The 9,457-nt window shown below is 35.4% G+C and overlaps 2 non-coding genes across 2 annotated transcripts; both read left to right on the top strand.

Moving 5' to 3' along the window:
• The first annotated feature begins 516 nt into the window (after window positions 1-516).
• Window positions 517-589, top strand: Trnat-ugu (transfer RNA threonine (anticodon UGU)). Its single transcript has one exon. It is a non-coding gene; the product is annotated as a tRNA-Thr (tRNA).
• Window positions 590-2,690: 2,101 nt separating this feature from the next.
• Trnat-ugu (transfer RNA threonine (anticodon UGU)) lies at window positions 2,691-2,764 on the top strand. Its single transcript has one exon. It is a non-coding gene; the product is annotated as a tRNA-Thr (tRNA).
• The last annotated feature ends 6,693 nt before the right edge of the window (window positions 2,765-9,457 follow it).

The raw sequence follows: 9,457 nt of genomic DNA, 5'->3' as shown, positions 1-9,457 counted from the left end.
TGTTAAATAGCTTTGAGGAAAATTGACATTATGCAGAAAAGATTGTGTCAAGAAAGAACCAGCTGTATGAATGGAAAGAAAACCTGCCCCTGCAGTTCGAATCGGTTTTCAATTGAATGAGAGAATGCTCAAAGTCGTGTGCTAAGAACAAAGGATCTGGGTTAATCTCCTGGCACCTTGAACTCATGTCGCTCTTCAATTCACTACACATGCACAGTTGCATCTTTATACCGTTTGCAGCTGTTTGTTTCCTGGTTATTGTTGTGTTTGTTTTCCATTATACTTTATTGTTGTTTCTTGTGTAGATATGTTAAATGACGGTATTTTCTATTAAGGTCGATGCAAGTTTTGATTAAACAACACACGTTTGGTCGATGCGAGACAATATAATAGGAGCTGAATAGACAAACCAGAGCCAACACAGACACAGTTTGCAGTTTTGCTATTCGAGGGATCTGAAAATCACTTTCAAAATTATTTTTCATTCATCATATGTTTCAGGCATGTGACAATTGCGGCTCCATAGCTCAGTTGGTTAGAGCGCCAGTCTTGTAAACTGGAGGTCGTGGGTTCGACTCCCATGGAGCCTTTCTTTTTATTGAAGATCCGAGCGTTTCATTTGTTCAGAATAGTCGAATCCCCCATGATAGAGAGATCAGGGTCTGAGGTAAGATGATTTATTTTCTAAACAGACTATATGAAGGATCTGATATCAAAACAATAGTTGTCGACAGGTTGCATGGTCCACCGAACAGCTCTTCGCCATGATGATCTATGAGCTCACCGTTTTGTTATAATAGTATCCCCCTTGTTGCAAAATACATCTCAACTACTTTTTATATTTTCATCTTAGTTGGATCAATAGACAGAATTTTTCTAATAAGCCACATTTGCACGTATTTATCAGATAATGTATTTTGTACCTGATACATGACTGTCAACGATTTGCGATGAGGAAGTAACGGAAAAACCAACACAGGTTGCAGTAATGCTACTGGCTGTGTTTAATAATCAATGTAATCAATTTGGGGTCACAATATGATTTTTAAGGCACAGTTGCGACTTTGGTGATCAACGTTTTAAACAGGAGGACGAGAGATCTGTATTCCCGTTCAATCTTTCTTCAGATTATCGATGTTTCTTTTGATTTATAAATGACGTCCTCAGACTTAGTATCTATTATTAGCAATGATCATATTATGAATGTTCATATCCTGTGTATTACATCTATTGCTTATGTGTGGGGGAAAAAAAAAACATTTGACAGGTCACACTCGTGAAATCCAATGTGTTCTATACCTCTATCACTAATTTAAAATGTATACTTAATAATACGTCGTAAGCTCCTGTACTCCGGTCTTCTAGCTCATTTTACACCCTCAGTGTGTAGAATAAGAATATCACCTGTCCATCATTGCACATACACTAGAACTGTTCTGGCTTAATTCTGCGCTGGATTTCCACATAATCTTGTTAACAATTACATTCTCTGTTTAATGTTTCATAGTTTTTTTTCTCAAGTAGCCGTTAAGATTTCCAATGTACATCCTTTTATTTTTATGACTGATTCTACTCTTCGCACTGCGTAGCAAGTAACAATATCACACACACACACACACACACACACACACACACACACACACACACACACACAGAGACCAAACAAGAAATGTGTTTTGTAGACGTGGTAATATGGAGAGACTACATAATATGCACCTAGTACAATTCACTGTGCAAAATATGTATGTTCTCTCAAATCAGATTTAAAAAATAATGTTCTTCTGTTTGTGCTTGAAATGCACGTATGATCTAATTTTCTGACTTATGTTGAGCTTGCAGATTAGATCTGTAATTTTATTCATTTGTTCTGTACGTACAAATGCATGTCTTCAAATTGCAAACTTCCATGGCTGCTATTTTCTTTCTGTCAGTTACAGTTGGTTGGTCGCTCGATACAAATCTTATCACCAACAATAAGTGTATCCAACAGATTATTTCGAACTGTAAAAGATGATCTATCTTAATAATTGAAATAGCTCCATATCTGCCATTTGATTCTCGCCTTTCTGCTCAAAGGTTCCACTGCCAAGCGGCAGATCCGTTCTACACGTTCAAACTTCAATTGTCTTTGCGGATTCGTTTTTATTGTCATCAACAATGATCATGTTGAAGGAAGACTCTTTTCACTGTCTTTATTCCTTCCTTCTAGCAGCAATTATACCACATGAGTTTCGAGCATAATCATGGATAAATGAATCAAAAAATCTGCCATTTGGTTTCGTGTAAGTTAAGAACTGATGCTCAAAGTCATGTTGTAGGAACAAAGGATCAGGGTTAATCTCCTGGCACCTTGAACTCATGTCGCCCTTGAATTCACCACGCATGCGCAGTTGCATCTTTATATCGTTTGTAGCTGTTTGTTTTCTAATTCTTATTGTGTTTGTTTTGCATTATACTTTATTGTTGCTTCTAGTGTCGATATGTTAAATGACGGTATTTTCTATTAAGGTTGATTCAAGTGCAGATTAAACAACACACGTTTGGTCGATGCGAGACTGAATTTAATATGAGATGAAAATACAAACCAGAGCCAAAGCAGACACAGTTTGCAGTTTTGCTATTAGCGGGATCTGGAAATCACTTTCAAAATTATTTTTCATTTAACATATGTTTCTGGTATACGACAGCCCGGCTCCATAGCTCAGTTGGTTAGAGCGCCAGTCTTGTAAACTGGAGGTCGTGGGTTCGACTCCCACTGGAGCCTTTCTTTTATTAAGGATCCGAACGTTTTATTTGTGCTAACATATTTATTCAGAAAGTAAAATAGTCGAATCCCTCATAATAGGCAGGTCACGTTTCCAATTCACGATAATCATTTTCATTCCATTTTGAACACAAAGACACACACATACAAATAAATTGTCTGCAGGTTACGAGTAAAGTAACTCGGAGATTTATTTTCCTAAACAATCTATATAAAGGAGCTTTTATCAAGACAATAGTTGTCCACGGGTCGCATGGTCCCCCTGAACAGCTAGCTGTTCGCCATGAGGATCTGTGAGCGCACCGTTTTGTCGGAATAATGTCTCCTTTGCTGCAAAATACACCTCAAACACTTTTTTTAAATTTTACATTTATCAATCAACAGAACGTTTCCTATTGACCCTAACTTGCAAGTATTTATTTGATTATGTATTTTGTACCCGACGTACGACTGGCAACGATTTATGATGAGGAATTAACGAAAGTATAGACCAACACAGGTTACAATAATGCTATTAGCTGTGTTTAATTATCAATGTATTGTGCTGTTTTGGGTCAGTGTAATGTACAGTTTGAGTTCACAATATGGTTTTTAAGGTATAGTTGCGAGTTTCGTGTTGATCTGGCTTATTCACCAATCTCGTAAACAGCACCACGAGAATTCTGTATTTTTTTCCTTGAATCTTTCTTTCGATTATCGAGCGTTAGTTGGTTTAATCGAGATTTTGTTTGTTGCAGGTTTGAACGTCATTTGTCAGCACAAGATAGGCTATCATGGCCAATATAACCGGTGGAGGGAGAACATGCAAAACCCCGGAAAGAACCACCGACCCTTGAGAAGCTTCTGGCAAGCTTTCTCACTTGCTCACGTTAGCCGAGCTAGAGAATCGAACCGACGCAGACAGAGGTTTTATCAAGAGTATTGTCTAATATTTCGACAAATTCGTTACACAAAAATGTTTAAATCGGACTTGAGATGACGGAATTACAAAATACAAGTAAGGTCAGTTCAGTGTGTGTGTGTGTGATTTAGATTGTAGAGTAGATTTAACGATTTTCCAGTCATATCGCTACGATGTCTGCAGTGTGGCAGTTTATAGTGATGTCTAGCACTGGGGCATCATGCCGCATACATGTAGCGTGATGTCCCAACCAGTCACATTATTATGACACGAGGTCAAAAAGTCCCAACACTAACCTCTTAAAGCTGAGCGCCTAGCGAGGCAGCTGTTAGTATATCTTTTAGAAGACTTTGGTGTGACTCGGCCGGGGTTCGAACCCACGACCTCCCGCATCCAGGGCGGACGCTGTAGCCATTAGGCCGCCGGAGCGGTCGTAAGGTCAACTGACGTCCTTACAGTTATGTTAGGCAGTCAGTGAGAAGCTCAGTCTGATAGTGAGATAAGTTTTGCCATGAGTACAGCAAATTTATCTGCCACGAAAATTTTATAGACTTCAAATTTTACGATGTAGATCTTTCCTGACTAATTGTCATGGTTTTTGTGATCACTGGTAATTTTGAAAGTTAACAATAGAATCTATATCTAGCAATTGTCAGATCGATAGAAATGATTCCGGGTACTGATGAGGTTGATTGTTTGATTTCATCCTTAATCATTTTGTTTCAAGGGTGAAGCCTAAATACGCATGGGTACTCGTGTCTTCGACCTGCAAAGGAGGCACAACAGATGAGTGAGAACACATCAACCACAGGTAACGATACCATCAGATGAATTTAACTGGTCGAGATAAATTTACGAATGAAATGCATATGTTCGCAAATGAGTGTTTTACCATCAAGAGACCTGTATAATTTACTCTTTTGTTTAAAAACATCGCATCTCATTAATGTTAATAGCAGCATAATATGGTACATGATAATTGAATACTTTCCTTCACATCAAAATATTTTGGAAGCAAAACGTGCACCTTGCCAAAACAGATTATAAATATTTCTTATTAACTATATTTCGTTAATTTGAATAATTGAATCCGAAAGACCAGTATTTGTTAATCTCTCTCTCTCTCTCTCTCTCTCTCTCTCTCTTTCTCTCATACCCACACACACACACAAACTGAAGGTGGAATTGGGGATATTTCCTGCAGCATCTGCCAGTACTACCATTAGTAGTAGTAGTGGTAGTAACAGCACTAGCTGGCAATATATTTTTAACTCTTGTGTTTTTTGTTTTTTTTTTGTTTTCATTTTGTTTTGAAGTTGAAAAGGGGGAGATTATGTGTTACTTAGTCATTTTGTAGTCATTGAGTTGTAACTATAAATCTTTTCTAATATTGAACAGTTGTGAGTTCTTCAAAATTATGTTTCAATTATGGTAATGATATGTATTTTTGCAAGTTCAGCAAATGTGAATCGATTTTAACACAAAATTTGATTCAACTCGTTCTTTCTTTATTAATAAGTCTAATTTATCAATTAAAATTACACAAATAATAATAACTTTAAAATTACAACAGTAAATAAATCCAGAGACTGAAGTTGTAGGAGAAATGAAATAATTCTGCTCATCAGAATCTAATAGAAAATGCTAAGACACAAGATAATAACCTAGATGAGGGTCAGAAGTTTGTTTCTGGATCATTCTAAGTCTAAATCTAGAATTCATAGATCAGTAAATAACTTATTTAAAATTTATAAATATGTCCACAATCACAATCACTATGCACTTTCAAGGACAAACCCAAGGTCCTGAATTCAATTACAAGTAATCGTTTTTTCTTTTTGTTTAATACTACATTAGCCAGGTACTTCCAAACTCCTACTCTCAATTACGGACAAATGTCAAGAACACATTGAAAATTGAATATAAATAACACTTGTTATCGCAAGATCTCAAGATTATAAAGTTCTGAAACAATTGCCAATTCAAATGTCTCCAACTATTCTCCTTTCATGTGTGGGGTTCTCAAAATAAATAACAGCCAAACTAATCCACTGGTAAGTTCAAATTGCATGTGTCAATATGCTAATCCAATGATAATTTCAAATTGCGTGTGTCAATATGCTAACCCACTGATAATTTCGAAATTCCATCTGTCAATATGCTAATCCAATGATAATTTCAAATTCCATATCATTATGCTAGTCCACTGATAATTTCAAATTACATCTGTCAGTGCGAAAACAATGATAATTTCAAATTCCATCTGTCAATATGCTAATCCAATGACAATTTCAAATTCCATATGTCACGCTAATCCAATGATAATTTCAAATTCCATCTGTCAATATGCTAATCCAATGATAATTTCAAATTCCTTCTGTCAATATGCTAACCCAATGATAATTTCAAATTCCATATGTCTATAACCTATCCATTGATAATTTCAAATTGCATCTGTCATTATGCTATTCCACTGATAATTTCAAAACTCCATCTGTCAATATGCTAATCCAATCATAATTTCAAATTCCATATGTCAACACACCAACTTCTTTAGCACAGACTCTCAGCTGCAAAGTATACTATTTTTGTACTAATACACTCGTGTGGATAGAATACAATGAACGGCACGTTTCACGTATCCATGATGAGGGGAATATTTGTCTTGTCCTGTCTGTGTGAAGTCAAGCGTGTAACTAAATCAAGATAATGCAACAAAGCCATACATGAGATTAGCTGTACTTGATGTGATCGAATAATGGACACGAGGTACTTGGGGTTGTGACGGAGTGGGTGGAGATTGCCCATAACTAGCACCTATTTTATAATGAGTAGCTTACAACATCAAGCATTCTTATGAATAGGGTTTTAATGACTCTTCCAGCGCTTTTTCGCACATTGCATAACCCCCACAAAGTATATACTCCGTGAATATATGTTATCATTCTGCCATAACAGAATATTTGAAAACAAATCCGTAAAGTCATACAGCGATTGAGTCAATATGCCAGTGAACTTTGGTTTATAGTTTTAGAACACTTGTGCTAAATAAGGATATATTAACAAAGAGTCCTTTAAAATTCTCGAATCTTTAAATTCTGTGTTCGATTTGTATTATTCAATCATCTATTTGGCCATATAAATTGCAATGAGCACAACGGAAACCATATACTGTATTTATTTATAATAGACATAAAATGCCTGCACTCCATTGTTTTCATTACTTAACTACAAACGGATCAATCCAAAACATTGCCATGCTGTTCAAAACATCCAGTCAACATCGGCTTATGTATACAGATGGCGTTATCACTAAGGGCCATGTCCTGTCGAATACTGCACAAAACCGTCGGCTTTATAAAAATAAGCTAAGTTGTAAAACGTGAAAGGAAATCATGTATGTTAATAAGAAGTTAAAACAGTCAAAGTAATACACATTTTGAATGAAAATATCCATTAAATAAGTTAATTACCTGTCCTAGAATGGGAATAGAAATAGGTAATAAATTAAAACATTTGCGATGAGCGACTTTAAAAGAAAGCTGGAACATAAAAAGACAAAAACGTATATAAAAAACAGATGCCACCCCGAGTTTCGTACTTGCGACCCATTTTTGGGGCAACTGGGACAAAAAGAAAGAAAGAAAGAAAGAAAGAAGAAAATAAAGAAAGAAAGAACGAAAGAGCAAGAAAGACAAATGTGGATATATATATATATATATATATATATATATATATATATATATATATATATATATATATATATATATATATATATATATATATATATATATATATATATATATATATATATATATATCCACAAGTGTACAAAATCTCAAATATGATCACTGGAGGTTGCTGATGAAAGCAAACATGAAATATAAAGAAAATATTGATTTTCTTTTTAAAGTTAGTATTCAGTTCATTACCAAGCCATCCAAAGGTTCCATATATTTTCTAACGTGCCCCCTCTATGACACAGTCAGGTTCTGGCGATCTCATCTAGGGCTGACGCATATAGAAACAAGATACCAAGTGATGTTTGTACAATATTATTGTCGTGAAAGTTCAAACCACATGCAAAGGGATTTAATAGCAAGCTATAATATGTTAAATATCAATTTAATTTACCTACTCCATCAACACCAGTTGCCCATAAATAGAATTTACACTCGTCTGTATAGCTGTATTATTTATAGATCATGCATCCATATAGGGCAGTCATTCGTTTTCAATCTCCTTTTCTGTTTACCATGATAACTCATTTTATTCTACGACATACAAACGAATTCTTTCCTCGATAATTAATTAACTGTACAACCGACTGTTTGCACAAATATTCCTTTGGGAAGAAAAACTTTCTTTGCTTTTAATATTCTTCAATGTACCCAAGGTGAAATTCTTTGTGTAAAGCTAATGATAGTGTTAATGTCATAATGTTTGCTATTATTATACACCTAATCTAATAAATATTTTTTTATTTCCTCCACGTTCAGTTTAAGTTGCAAATCGTTTCATTTTGATTCCATCATATCGCTGCTTATTTTGTTTTCGGTAGTTATGTAATGTCATCATTCTAGCATTCCCTTAAAAAGCCACCAAGAATAAACTACTATCTTTGCTAGAAAATCTAGCTAACATCTTGACACAAAATGCCTTAAATATGGTTACATGTATGTCTTATTTCAATGTGTATCAAAGTTATGGAATGAGGGCAAAATATCACGGAGAAACTATGCCAAGGACTTTGTGATACATCAACGATAATTTCAAACCCAAAGTCGGTATTTATGCATGTACTTCGTCAGACACAATATATTGCCGACTTCAATGTTAGCAAATCATCTATTAACAAAATCGAAATAGCATTAGACGATCAAACGTCTAACATACAGGAGACCTACACTTTATTGAAGAAAATCCGTTCTCTAAAGCTGTATAAAGGATAGGGTCTTCACTTGAATGTGAACCATAACTGAACCTTTCCCATGATTCGTTTGGATCATAAAAGGGTCTTAGACTTCCGAGGGATCAGATGACACTGAAAGTTGGCCCCGTATGGTTTATGAAATATTATTTCTTCACTTAGGTAAACAGCACTTCTTTGTTTTCAACTTGTTCATTTGACCATTGTGAACGTGGTTCTGATTGTTAAATGATGTTCGTGTTTTGGATGTTTAAAAAAAGATAAGAAAATAGTTCTACTCGCAGGGTTTTGAAGGTCACAGAAAGAGTGAGACGTTAGAAACAGCAGTATACAAAATAAAATTAGGTCGTTCAAGATTTCAAGTTAATGGGATTTTCCGCATTTCAGGGGATTACATGTCCGTTAATTATCCACCCAGCTTACAAGACGATCTTTATGCCGTTATTTAATGTGTGATTCGGCAACGGATGATTGACCCCACTTAGACGAGGATAAAATAGTATTCTATAAAACTTGAGTCGTTAGATTATAAATGGAGTGATGCATCTCCACCCGGTGTAGTTAGAATCCATTGAGATGCCGACAAAATTAAAATGGCTCCAGAGGATCCGAATTTCGACCTCCATTCTACGAGACCGATGCTCTAACCATCTGAGCTATGGAGCAACCTTAACCTACTAATCATAAAGTGTATTACGGACGTATTAACATTACCGTGAACTAAGCGGCAAGCTGTGCCTGACATGGGTAACACTTACCTATTGAAATAATAATACGCTATTTCCTGCAGCTGATAAAGTATAAATTGAGAATAAGGTAAAACTCTCTTAAAATATTGACTTCAGCTACACCTTATATTAAT

The sequence above is a fragment of the Sinohyriopsis cumingii genome, chromosome 6, assembly GCF_028554795.1.
Source record: "Sinohyriopsis cumingii isolate HCF-2022 chromosome 6, ASM2855479v2, whole genome shotgun sequence".
Classification (NCBI taxonomy): Eukaryota; Metazoa; Mollusca; class Bivalvia; order Unionida; family Unionidae; genus Sinohyriopsis; species Sinohyriopsis cumingii.
The sequence above is the reverse complement of the archived record's forward strand: the minus strand, read 5'-3'. Positions and strand labels throughout refer to the sequence as shown.